Below are 8710 nucleotides of genomic sequence, written 5' to 3' on the forward strand. Positions count from 1 at the left end.
CACATTGCTGCGGTCTCTCTACTCAGAGGAGATCTGCTAGTGATCTATCACTATGTCATCTATGAACATTTGAACATATTGGCCATGTACTCTTATAACCTCCACCTGGCACAGCCAGAAGAGGACTGGCCACGCCTCATAGTCTGGTTCCTCTCTAGGTTTCTAATCTCCACCCGGCACAGCCAGAAGAGGACTGGCCACGCCTCATAGTCTGGTTCCTCTCTAGGTTTCTAATCTCCACCCGGCACAGCCAGAAGAGGACTGGCCACCCCTCATAGCCTGGTTCCTCTCTAGGTTTCTTCCTAAGTTCTGGCCTTTCTAGGGAGTTTTTCCTAGCCACCGTGCTTCTACACCTGCATTGCTTGCTGTTTGGGGTTTTTAGGCTGAGTTTCTGTACAGCACTTTGTGACATCGGCTGATGTGAAGAAGGGCTTTCTAAATACATCTGATTGATAGTGGACAGTGTCATTGAGAGTAGCCATCGTACAGTATTGTTGTCTGTGAAAGACCATGGATCAGCAGTACCTTGTAATGTGATCTGAATGTTGCTAGATGCTTTGTTAGTCATCCGATCAGTAACTGTACTTTCTGAGGGGATCTCCTGTCTATAGCACTGGCAATGCCCAAACACCTGCATGTGCCAACTTACACACACACACACACACTCTCTTTTTTCCGACATCCGTACGCACTCACTCACGCACACACACACCCACACAAAGTCTTCTCTCTGGTCTGATGTGATAAAGGCTGTGAGCCGGTTCCCTCGGCCCCGTGTGCCCTCAACCTTACCGGACAAATAAACTGGGACGAGCCCCCCGGGGCAGAGAGATAGATGGAGGGAGAGGGATAGAAGAAAAGAGAGAGGGGGAGAGGAAAAGAGAGAGGGGGAGAGGAAAAGAGAGAGGGGGAGAGGAAAAGAGAGAGGTAGAGAGGAAAAGAGAGAGGGGGAGAGGAAAAGAGAGAGGGGAGAGGAAAGAGAGAGGGGAGAGGAAAAGAGAGAGGTGGAGAGGAAAAGAGAGAGGGGGAGAGGAAAAGAGAGAGGGGGAGAGGAAAAGAGAGAGAGAGAAGAAGAGAGGGAGAGAGGAAAAGAAAGAGGGAGAGAGGAAAAGAGAGAGAGAACAGAGAGGGAGAGAGGAAAAGAGAGAGGGAGAGAGGAAAGAGAGAGGGGGAGAGGAAAGAGAGGCGGGAGAGAGGAAAAGAGAGAGGGGAGAGGAAAAGAGAGAGGGGGAGAGGGAAAGAGAGAGAGAAGAGAGAGGGAGAGAGGAAAAGAAAGAGGGAGAGAGGAAAGAGAGAGAACAGAGAGGGAGAGAGAGGAAAAGAGAGAGGGGGAGAGGAAAAGAGAGAGGGAGAGGAAAAGAGAGCGGGAGAGAGAGAGGAAAGAGAGAGGGGGAGAGGAAAAGAGAGAGGGGAGAGGAAAAAGAGAGAGAGAAGAGAGAGGGAGAGAGAAAAAGAAAGAGGGAGAGAGGAAAAGAGAGAGAGAACAGAGAGGGAGAGAGGAAAAGAGAGAGGGGGAGAGGAAAAGAGAGAGGGAGAGAGGAAAAGAGAGAGGGAGAGAGGAAAAGAGAGAGGGAGAGGAAAAGAGAGAGGGGGAGAGGAAAAAAGAGAGAGAGAGAGAGAGGGAGAGAAAAAGAGAAAGAGGGAGAGAGGAAAAAAGAGAGAGAACAGAGAGGGAGAGAGGAAAAGAGAGAGGGGAGAGGAAAAGAGAGAGGGAGAGGAGAAAGAGAGAGGGGGAGAGGAAAAGAGAGAGAGGGAGAGAGGAAAAGAGAGAGAGGGAGAGAGGAAAGAGAGAGGGGGAGAGGAAAAAGAGAGAGAGAAGAGAGAGGGAGAGGAAAAGAAAAGAGGAGAGAGGAAAAGAGAGAGAGAACAGAGAGGGAGAGAGGAAAAGAACAAGGGAGAGAGGAAAAGAGAGAGAGAACAGAGAGGGGGAGAGGAAAAAAATGAGGGAGAGAGGAAAAGAGAGAGAAGAGAGAGGGAGAAGAGCGATGGAGAGAGGAAAAGAGAGAGAGAAGAGAGAGGGAGAGAGGAAAAGAGAGAGAGAACAGAGAGGGAGCAAGGAAAAGAAAGAGGGAGAGAGGAATAGAGAGAGAGAACAGAGAGGGAGAGAGGAAAAGAGAGAGAGGGAGAGAGGAAAAGAGAGAGAGAACAGAGAGGGGGAGAAGGAGAGAGGAAAAGAGAGAGAGAACAGAGGGGAGAGAGGAAAAGAGAGAGAGGAAAAGAGAGAGAGAAAGAGAGAGGGAGAGAGGAAAAGAGAGAGAGAAGAGAGGGGAGAGGAAAAGAAAGAGAGAACAGATAGGGAGAGAGGAAAGAAAGAGGGAGAGAGGAAAAGAGAGAGAACAGAGAGGGAGAGAGGAAAAGAGAGAGAACAGAGAGGAGAGAGGAAAGAAAGAGGGAGAGAGGAAAATAGAGAGAGAACAGAGAGGGAGAGAGGAAAAGAGAGAGGGGGAGAGGAAAAGAGAGAGGGGGAGAGGAAAAGAGAGAGGGGGAGAGGAAAAGAGAGAGGGAGAGAGAAAAAGAAAGAGGGAGAGAGGAAAAGAGAGAGAGAACAGAGAGAGAGACAGAGAGAGGGGGAGAGAGGAAAAGAGAGAGGGGGAGAGGAAAGAGAGAGAGGGGAGAGGAAAGAGAGAGGAGAGAGGAAAGAGAGAGAGGGGAGAGGAAAGAGAGAGAGGGGAGAGGAAAGAGAGAGGAGAGGAAAGAGAGAGGGAGAGAGGAAAAGAAAGAGGGAGAGAGGAAAAGAGAGAAAACAGAGAGAGGGAGAGAGGAAAAGAGCGAGGGAGAGAGGAAAAGAGAGAGAGAACAGAGAGGGGAGAGGAAAAGAGCAGGGAGAGAGGAAAAGAGAGAGAGAAGAGAGAGGGAGAAGAGCGATGGAGAGAGGAAAAGAGAGAGAGAAGAGAGAGGGAGAGAGGAAAAGAGAGAGAGAACAGAGAGGGAGCAAGGAAAAGAAAGAGGGAGAGAGGAAAAGAGAGAGAGAACAGAGAGGGAGAGAGGAAAAGAGAGAGAGAACAGAGAGGGAGAGAGGAAAAGAGAGAGAGAACAGAGAGGGGGAGAGGGAGAGAGGAAAAGAGAGAGAGAACAGAGAGGGAGAGAGGGAAAAGAAAGAGAGAGAGAGGAAAGAGAGAGAGAGAGAGAGGAGAGAGGAAAGAGAGAGAAGAAGAGGAGGGAGAGAGGAAAAGAAAGAGAGAACATATAGGGAGAGAGGAAAAGAAAGAGGGAGAGAGGAAAAGAGAGAGAGAACAGAGAGGGAGAGAGGAAAAGAGAGAGAACAGAGAGGGGAAAAGAAAGAGAGAGAGAGGAAAGAGAGAGAGAAGAGAGAGTGAGAGAGGAAAATAAAGAGGGAGAGAGGAAAAGAGAGAGAGAACAGAGAGGGAGAGAGGAAAATAAAGAGGGAGAGAGGAAAAGAGAGAGAGAAGAGAGAGAGAAGAGAGAGGGAGAGAGGAAGAGAGAGGGAGAGAGGAAAAGAGAGAGAGAACACAGAGGGAGAGAGGAAAAGAGAGAGAGAACAGAGGGAGAGAGGAAAAGAGAGAGAGAACAGAGGGGAAGAGAGGAAAAGAAAGAGAGAAGGGAGAGGGAGAGAGGAAAATAAAGAGGGAGAGAGGAAAAGAAAGAGGGAGAGAGGAAAAGAGAGAGAGAACAGAGAGGGAGAGAGGAAAGAGAGAGAACAGAGAGGGGAGAGGAAAAGAGAGAGAGAGAACAGAGAGGAGAAAGGAAAATAAAGAGGAGAGAGGAAAAAGAGAGAGAACAGAGAGGGAGAGAGGAAAAGAGAGAGAACAGAGAGCGAGAGAGGAAAAGAGAGAGGGAGAGAGGAGCTCAACATTACCTCTTTCTTTATAACATTCATTGTCTGAGCATTGAGGGAACCTTTTAAAACATTGAACAGGACCGTTAAACAAAACATTGAACAGAAACGTTAAACAAAAGACTGAACTGAAACGTTAAACAAAACATTGAACAGGACCGTTATACAACGCAGACCAGGATATGTCTCTGACCTGTTCACTGGACGTGCTACCTTGTCCCGGACATGCTGTTTTTGACCCTCTCTCTCTCTCTCCCTCTCTGTCTCTCTCTCTCTCTGTCTGTATGTCTCTCCCTCTCTCTCTTTCTCTCTCTCTGTCTCTGTGTTTCTCTCTGTATCTCGCTCTCTCTCTCTCTCCCTCTCTGTCTCTCTCTCTCTCTCTCTCTCTCTGTCTGTATGTCTCTCTCTCTCACTCTTTCTCTCTCTATGTCTCTGTGTTTCTCTCTGTATCTCGCTCTCTTTCTGTCTCTGTCTCTCTGTCTCTGTCTCTGTGTTTCTCTCTGTCTCTCTCTCTATCTCTGTCTCTCTCTCTCTGTCTCTCTCTCTCTGTATCTCTCTCTCACTCTCTACAACACCTGCTGTCTCGACCTCTGAATGCTCGGCTATAAAAGGCCAACAGACATTTACCCCTGAGGTGCTGACCTGTTGCACCCTCTACAACCACTGTGATGATTATTATTTGACCCTGCTGGTCATCTATGATGAACATCTTGAAGAACGATCTGGCCTTTATACAAGACACATTTCTCTAGTTAAAAGACATCAGATATCACAGGCTACGTACACAGCCTCAGTTCTTCAAGGGGGAATCTAGAAATGTGTCGAAAGTGTCCCACAAGTTGTGTCAAGTTGGCTGGATGTTCTTTGGGTGGTGGACCATTCTTGATACACACAGGAAACGGTTGAGAGTGAAAAACCCAAAGGCCCATTCACCCTCTGAATGGCAGACAAACACAATCTATGTCTCTATTGTCTGAATTGTCTTAATGATCCTCCTGTAACCAGTCTTCCTCTACACTGATTGATATTTGGATTTACCAAAGTGACATCGATAAGGGATCGTCGCTTTCACCCGGATTCACCTGGAACAGTCTGTGTCGTGGAAAGAGAAGGTGTTCCTAATGTTTTGTCCACTCAGCGTATCGTAAGACAGAAAGGGGCGGAGTTTCACGCGTAAGGTTGCTTGGCAACCTGCTTTTTCCAGTGAGATAGTTTCAACCACTTCCGAATTGAAGAAAAGATGGCGCAGTACTCTCATCGGATGCTGGAATTATTTTGGAATTATTTTGGCGATTTATTTGACAATCATGACGGGTTGTGTTCATGGCACATTAAAAGATAATACATTTTTACAGTTAAATTACGTCTCTATAAAACCCATTTAAACCCTCATGGGGGGGGGGGGGTTCAGACTGGTCTCTGCCTTGGGCCTCCAAATCAATCAGTCCGCCCTGTGGGGGTTTGAGTTCTGTCTCAGTTGGTCTTGGTCAGGGGGTCAGGATGGGGGCACACCAGGTTTGAGTTTCCTGCCGGGCTCTGGAGCATTCCTCTGTGTGTGTGTGTGTGTGTGTGTGTGTGTGTGTGTGTGTGTGTGTGTGTTTCTGGGCCTCACTAACGAGCTACTAATGAGACAACAGAACCCTGCTCCAAATGGGCCTATTAGGGAGGGAGGGGGAGGGAGGGAGGGAGGGAGGGAGGGAGGGAGGGAGGGAGGGAGGGAGGGGGAGGGAGGGAGGGAGGGAGGGAGGGAGGGAGGGAGGGGGGAAGGAGAGAAGGGTGTGAGAATTAGTATTTTGGTAAATAAATGTTTTTCAGATTCACAATATCATTTTTTAATGACTTCTTCTGTTTCTTGTTCTCTCCTCTTCCTCCTCCTCCTCCTCCTCCTCTTCCTCCTCCTCTTCCTCTTCCTCTTCCCCTTCCTCTTCCTCTTCCTCCTCCTCCTCTTCCTCCTGCTCCTCTTCCTCCTGTCTCTCTGTCTGTGTTGGAGGTGAGTTATCCATGGTGGAGCTGCAGGATCCCTTCCTGGTCAGTGTTCACCTCATTACTGACCCGGGCCAGGCCAAGTCCCTGCAGCATGCTGCCGACACTGTCCTGGCCTGGGTCCACCCTGAACTGCAGCTCTTCCGCGTCTCCGAGAGAGCCGCCTGGCAACAAAACCCAAGCGCCAATCATGTCATGCTTCAGCATCTTTTTCAGCCAATCACGGCCCTCCGCAGTGCCAGCCGGCGCTGGCCGTCATCCTCTTCCTGCAGGAGCAGTACGGGGGTGAGAATCAGATCGTGACGTTACACCGTGCTCTCCAGCGTCCACCATGGCACTTCCACCACACCGAGAGGGTCAACAACGGCCGTAGGATGCTCCCGCTTACTCCCTGCAGCCAAGACTTCTTCACCCTGGCCCCGGGGACTCCGCTGTGGGCGGTTCGCCAGGTCCACTACGGCAAAGAGATTGTACGCTTCACGGTCTACTGCCGTTACGAGAGCTTCCGGGACATGGTGCGCATGTACCGGATGATCCTCCAGAGGAAGCTGGCCCAGAGGAAAGAAGACTTTTGTTTTTTCGTGGTGTACTCCAACCCGGATACCGAGATCCAGCTGTCATTCAAGCGGTTGCCGAGGGCCAGAGCCCCGCTCCTCTGAGTCGGCGGTGATAGAGATGAGGGTGAGGGACGTTGGGGCGTTGGTGCCCCTCCTGCCGTACCCCTGTACCCCCATCAGTGAGGTACGCTGGCAGACTGAAGACTACGATGGGAATAAGATACTGCTGCAGGTGAGATACTGGTGTGTGTGTGTCTGTGTGTGTCTGTGTCTGTGTCTGTGTCTGTGTGTGTGTGTGTGTGTGTGTGTGTGTGTGTGTGTGTGTGTGTGTGTGTGTGTGTGTGTGTGTGTGTGTGTGTGTGTGTGTGTGTGTGTGTGTGTGTCTCTGTCTCTGTCTGTGTGTGTGTGTGTGTGTCTCTGTCTGTGTCTCTGTCTGTGTGTGTGTGTGTCTCTGTCTCTGTCTCTGTGTGTGTGTGTGTGTGTTTGTGTGTGTCTCTGTCTATGTCTCTGTGTGTGTGTGTGTCTCTGTCTATGTCTCTGTGTGTGTCTGTGTCTGTGTCTCTGTCTCTGTCTCTGTCTGTGTGTGTGTGTGTGTGTTTGTGTGTGTCTCTGTCTATGTCTCTGTGTGTGTGTGTGTCTCTGCGTGTGTCTCTGTCTGTGTGTGTGTGTGTCTCTGAGTGTGTCTCTGTCTGTGTGTGTGTCTGTGTGTGTGTGTGTTGTACACTTTTGTATTGCCTAGGCCGTAGATGAACAACATGCTGCACAGTATATCCCAGCAGCAGTCAGACTGAACTAAGAACCCTTAAATGATGACGACTGGCAGACACCTATCCACATACATGAGCTCTGGAAGTCACTGGAGGTAGAGTGTATTGTTGCTAGGCAACAGCAGAAGTGAAATGTGTGTGGGTGTGTGTGTGTGTGTGTGTGTGTGTGTGTGTGTGTGTGTGTGTGTGTGTGTGTGTGTGTGTGTGTGTGTGTGTGTGTGTGTGTGTGTGTGTGTGTGTGTGTGTGTGATGTGACACCACGTCTACACCCTCTCTTACTGGAGATTAAGTTCACACTGTGTATAGTCATCAGGGCAACAGAGAGCGGGAGAGAGGGGGGGTAGAGAGAGGGGGGGGAGGAAGAGAGAGAGACAGAGAGGGAGAAAGAGGAAGAGAGAGAGGGAGGGAGAGAGATAGAGACAGAGAGAGAGACACAGAGAGAGAGACAGAGAGACACAGAGAGAGAGAGACAGAGACAGAGAGACACAGAAAGAGACTTAGAGACAGAGAGACAGAGACAGAGAGACAGAGACAGAGAGAGAGACAGAGACAGAGAGACAGAGACAGAGAGAGAGACAGAGACAGAGACAGAGAGACACAGCGAGAGAGAGAGAGAGAGAGAGAGAGAGACAGAGAGACACAGAGAGAGAGAGAGAGAGAGAGTTAGAGAGACAGAGAGAGAGAGAGAGAGAGACAGAGAGACAGAGACACAGAGACAGAGAGACAGAGAGAGAGACAGAGAGACACAGAGAGAGACAGAGAGACAGAGATACACAGAGAGAGAGACACAGAGAGAGAGAGAGAGAGAGAGAGAGAGAGAGAGAGAGAGAGAGAGAGAGAGAGACAGAGACAGAGACACAGAGACACAGAGAGAGAGGGAGGGAGAGAAGGCTCCAGCATACAGACAGCAGGTTCTAAGTGGGAACAGGACTGCAGCCAAAAATAACAGTCCCACTCAGCAGACAAAGGAACATTGAGCCTTTCCAATTTGCACCCCTCCTCCACCTCTCATCCCTCCATTCCAACACAGGCTGGGCTAGGTGTATAAGTCCTACTGCTACGACCACCCTGAAGGAGATTCACAGATCACACACACACACACACACACACACACACACACACACACACACACACACACACACACACACACACACACACACACACACACACACACACACACACACACACACACACGTTCACTCTGGGGGACTAACATAATTAACTGGACCTCACCTAGGGTTTCAAAGCAACCAGTAAATTACCAAAGGGACCGGAATCCTCTATGGGATCTTCTTTAATTCATACTTGAATAACTTACATTAAAAATGTATACGTATTTGAGTTTCTAGTGGATAGACCATTAAGGTTCAAGAGAAAATAGTGATCGCTGAATGAAAACGGCATGCAAATGACAATGGTATTATTTTTTCATTTAACTCTTTGTCTTGTCCAACTGTTGACGTTTTTGTCACAACTGCCACCAACAAAGACATAGTCAAATGATGTGTAAAGATATATATATATATATATATATATATATATATATATATATATATATATATATATATATATATATATAAAGGATATGTCATGCTGAAACCATATAA

The 8710-nt window shown here is 48.8% G+C and overlaps 1 pseudogene; it reads left to right on the forward strand.

Moving 5' to 3' along the window:
• Positions 1-8710, forward strand: part of LOC135547713 (protein FAM124A-like) — a 622546-nt pseudogene that overhangs the window by 40486 nt on the left and 573350 nt on the right.

The sequence above is a fragment of the Oncorhynchus masou genome, chromosome 10 (assembly GCF_036934945.1).
Source record: "Oncorhynchus masou masou isolate Uvic2021 chromosome 10, UVic_Omas_1.1, whole genome shotgun sequence".
Lineage (NCBI taxonomy): Eukaryota > Metazoa > Chordata > Actinopteri > Salmoniformes > Salmonidae > Oncorhynchus > Oncorhynchus masou.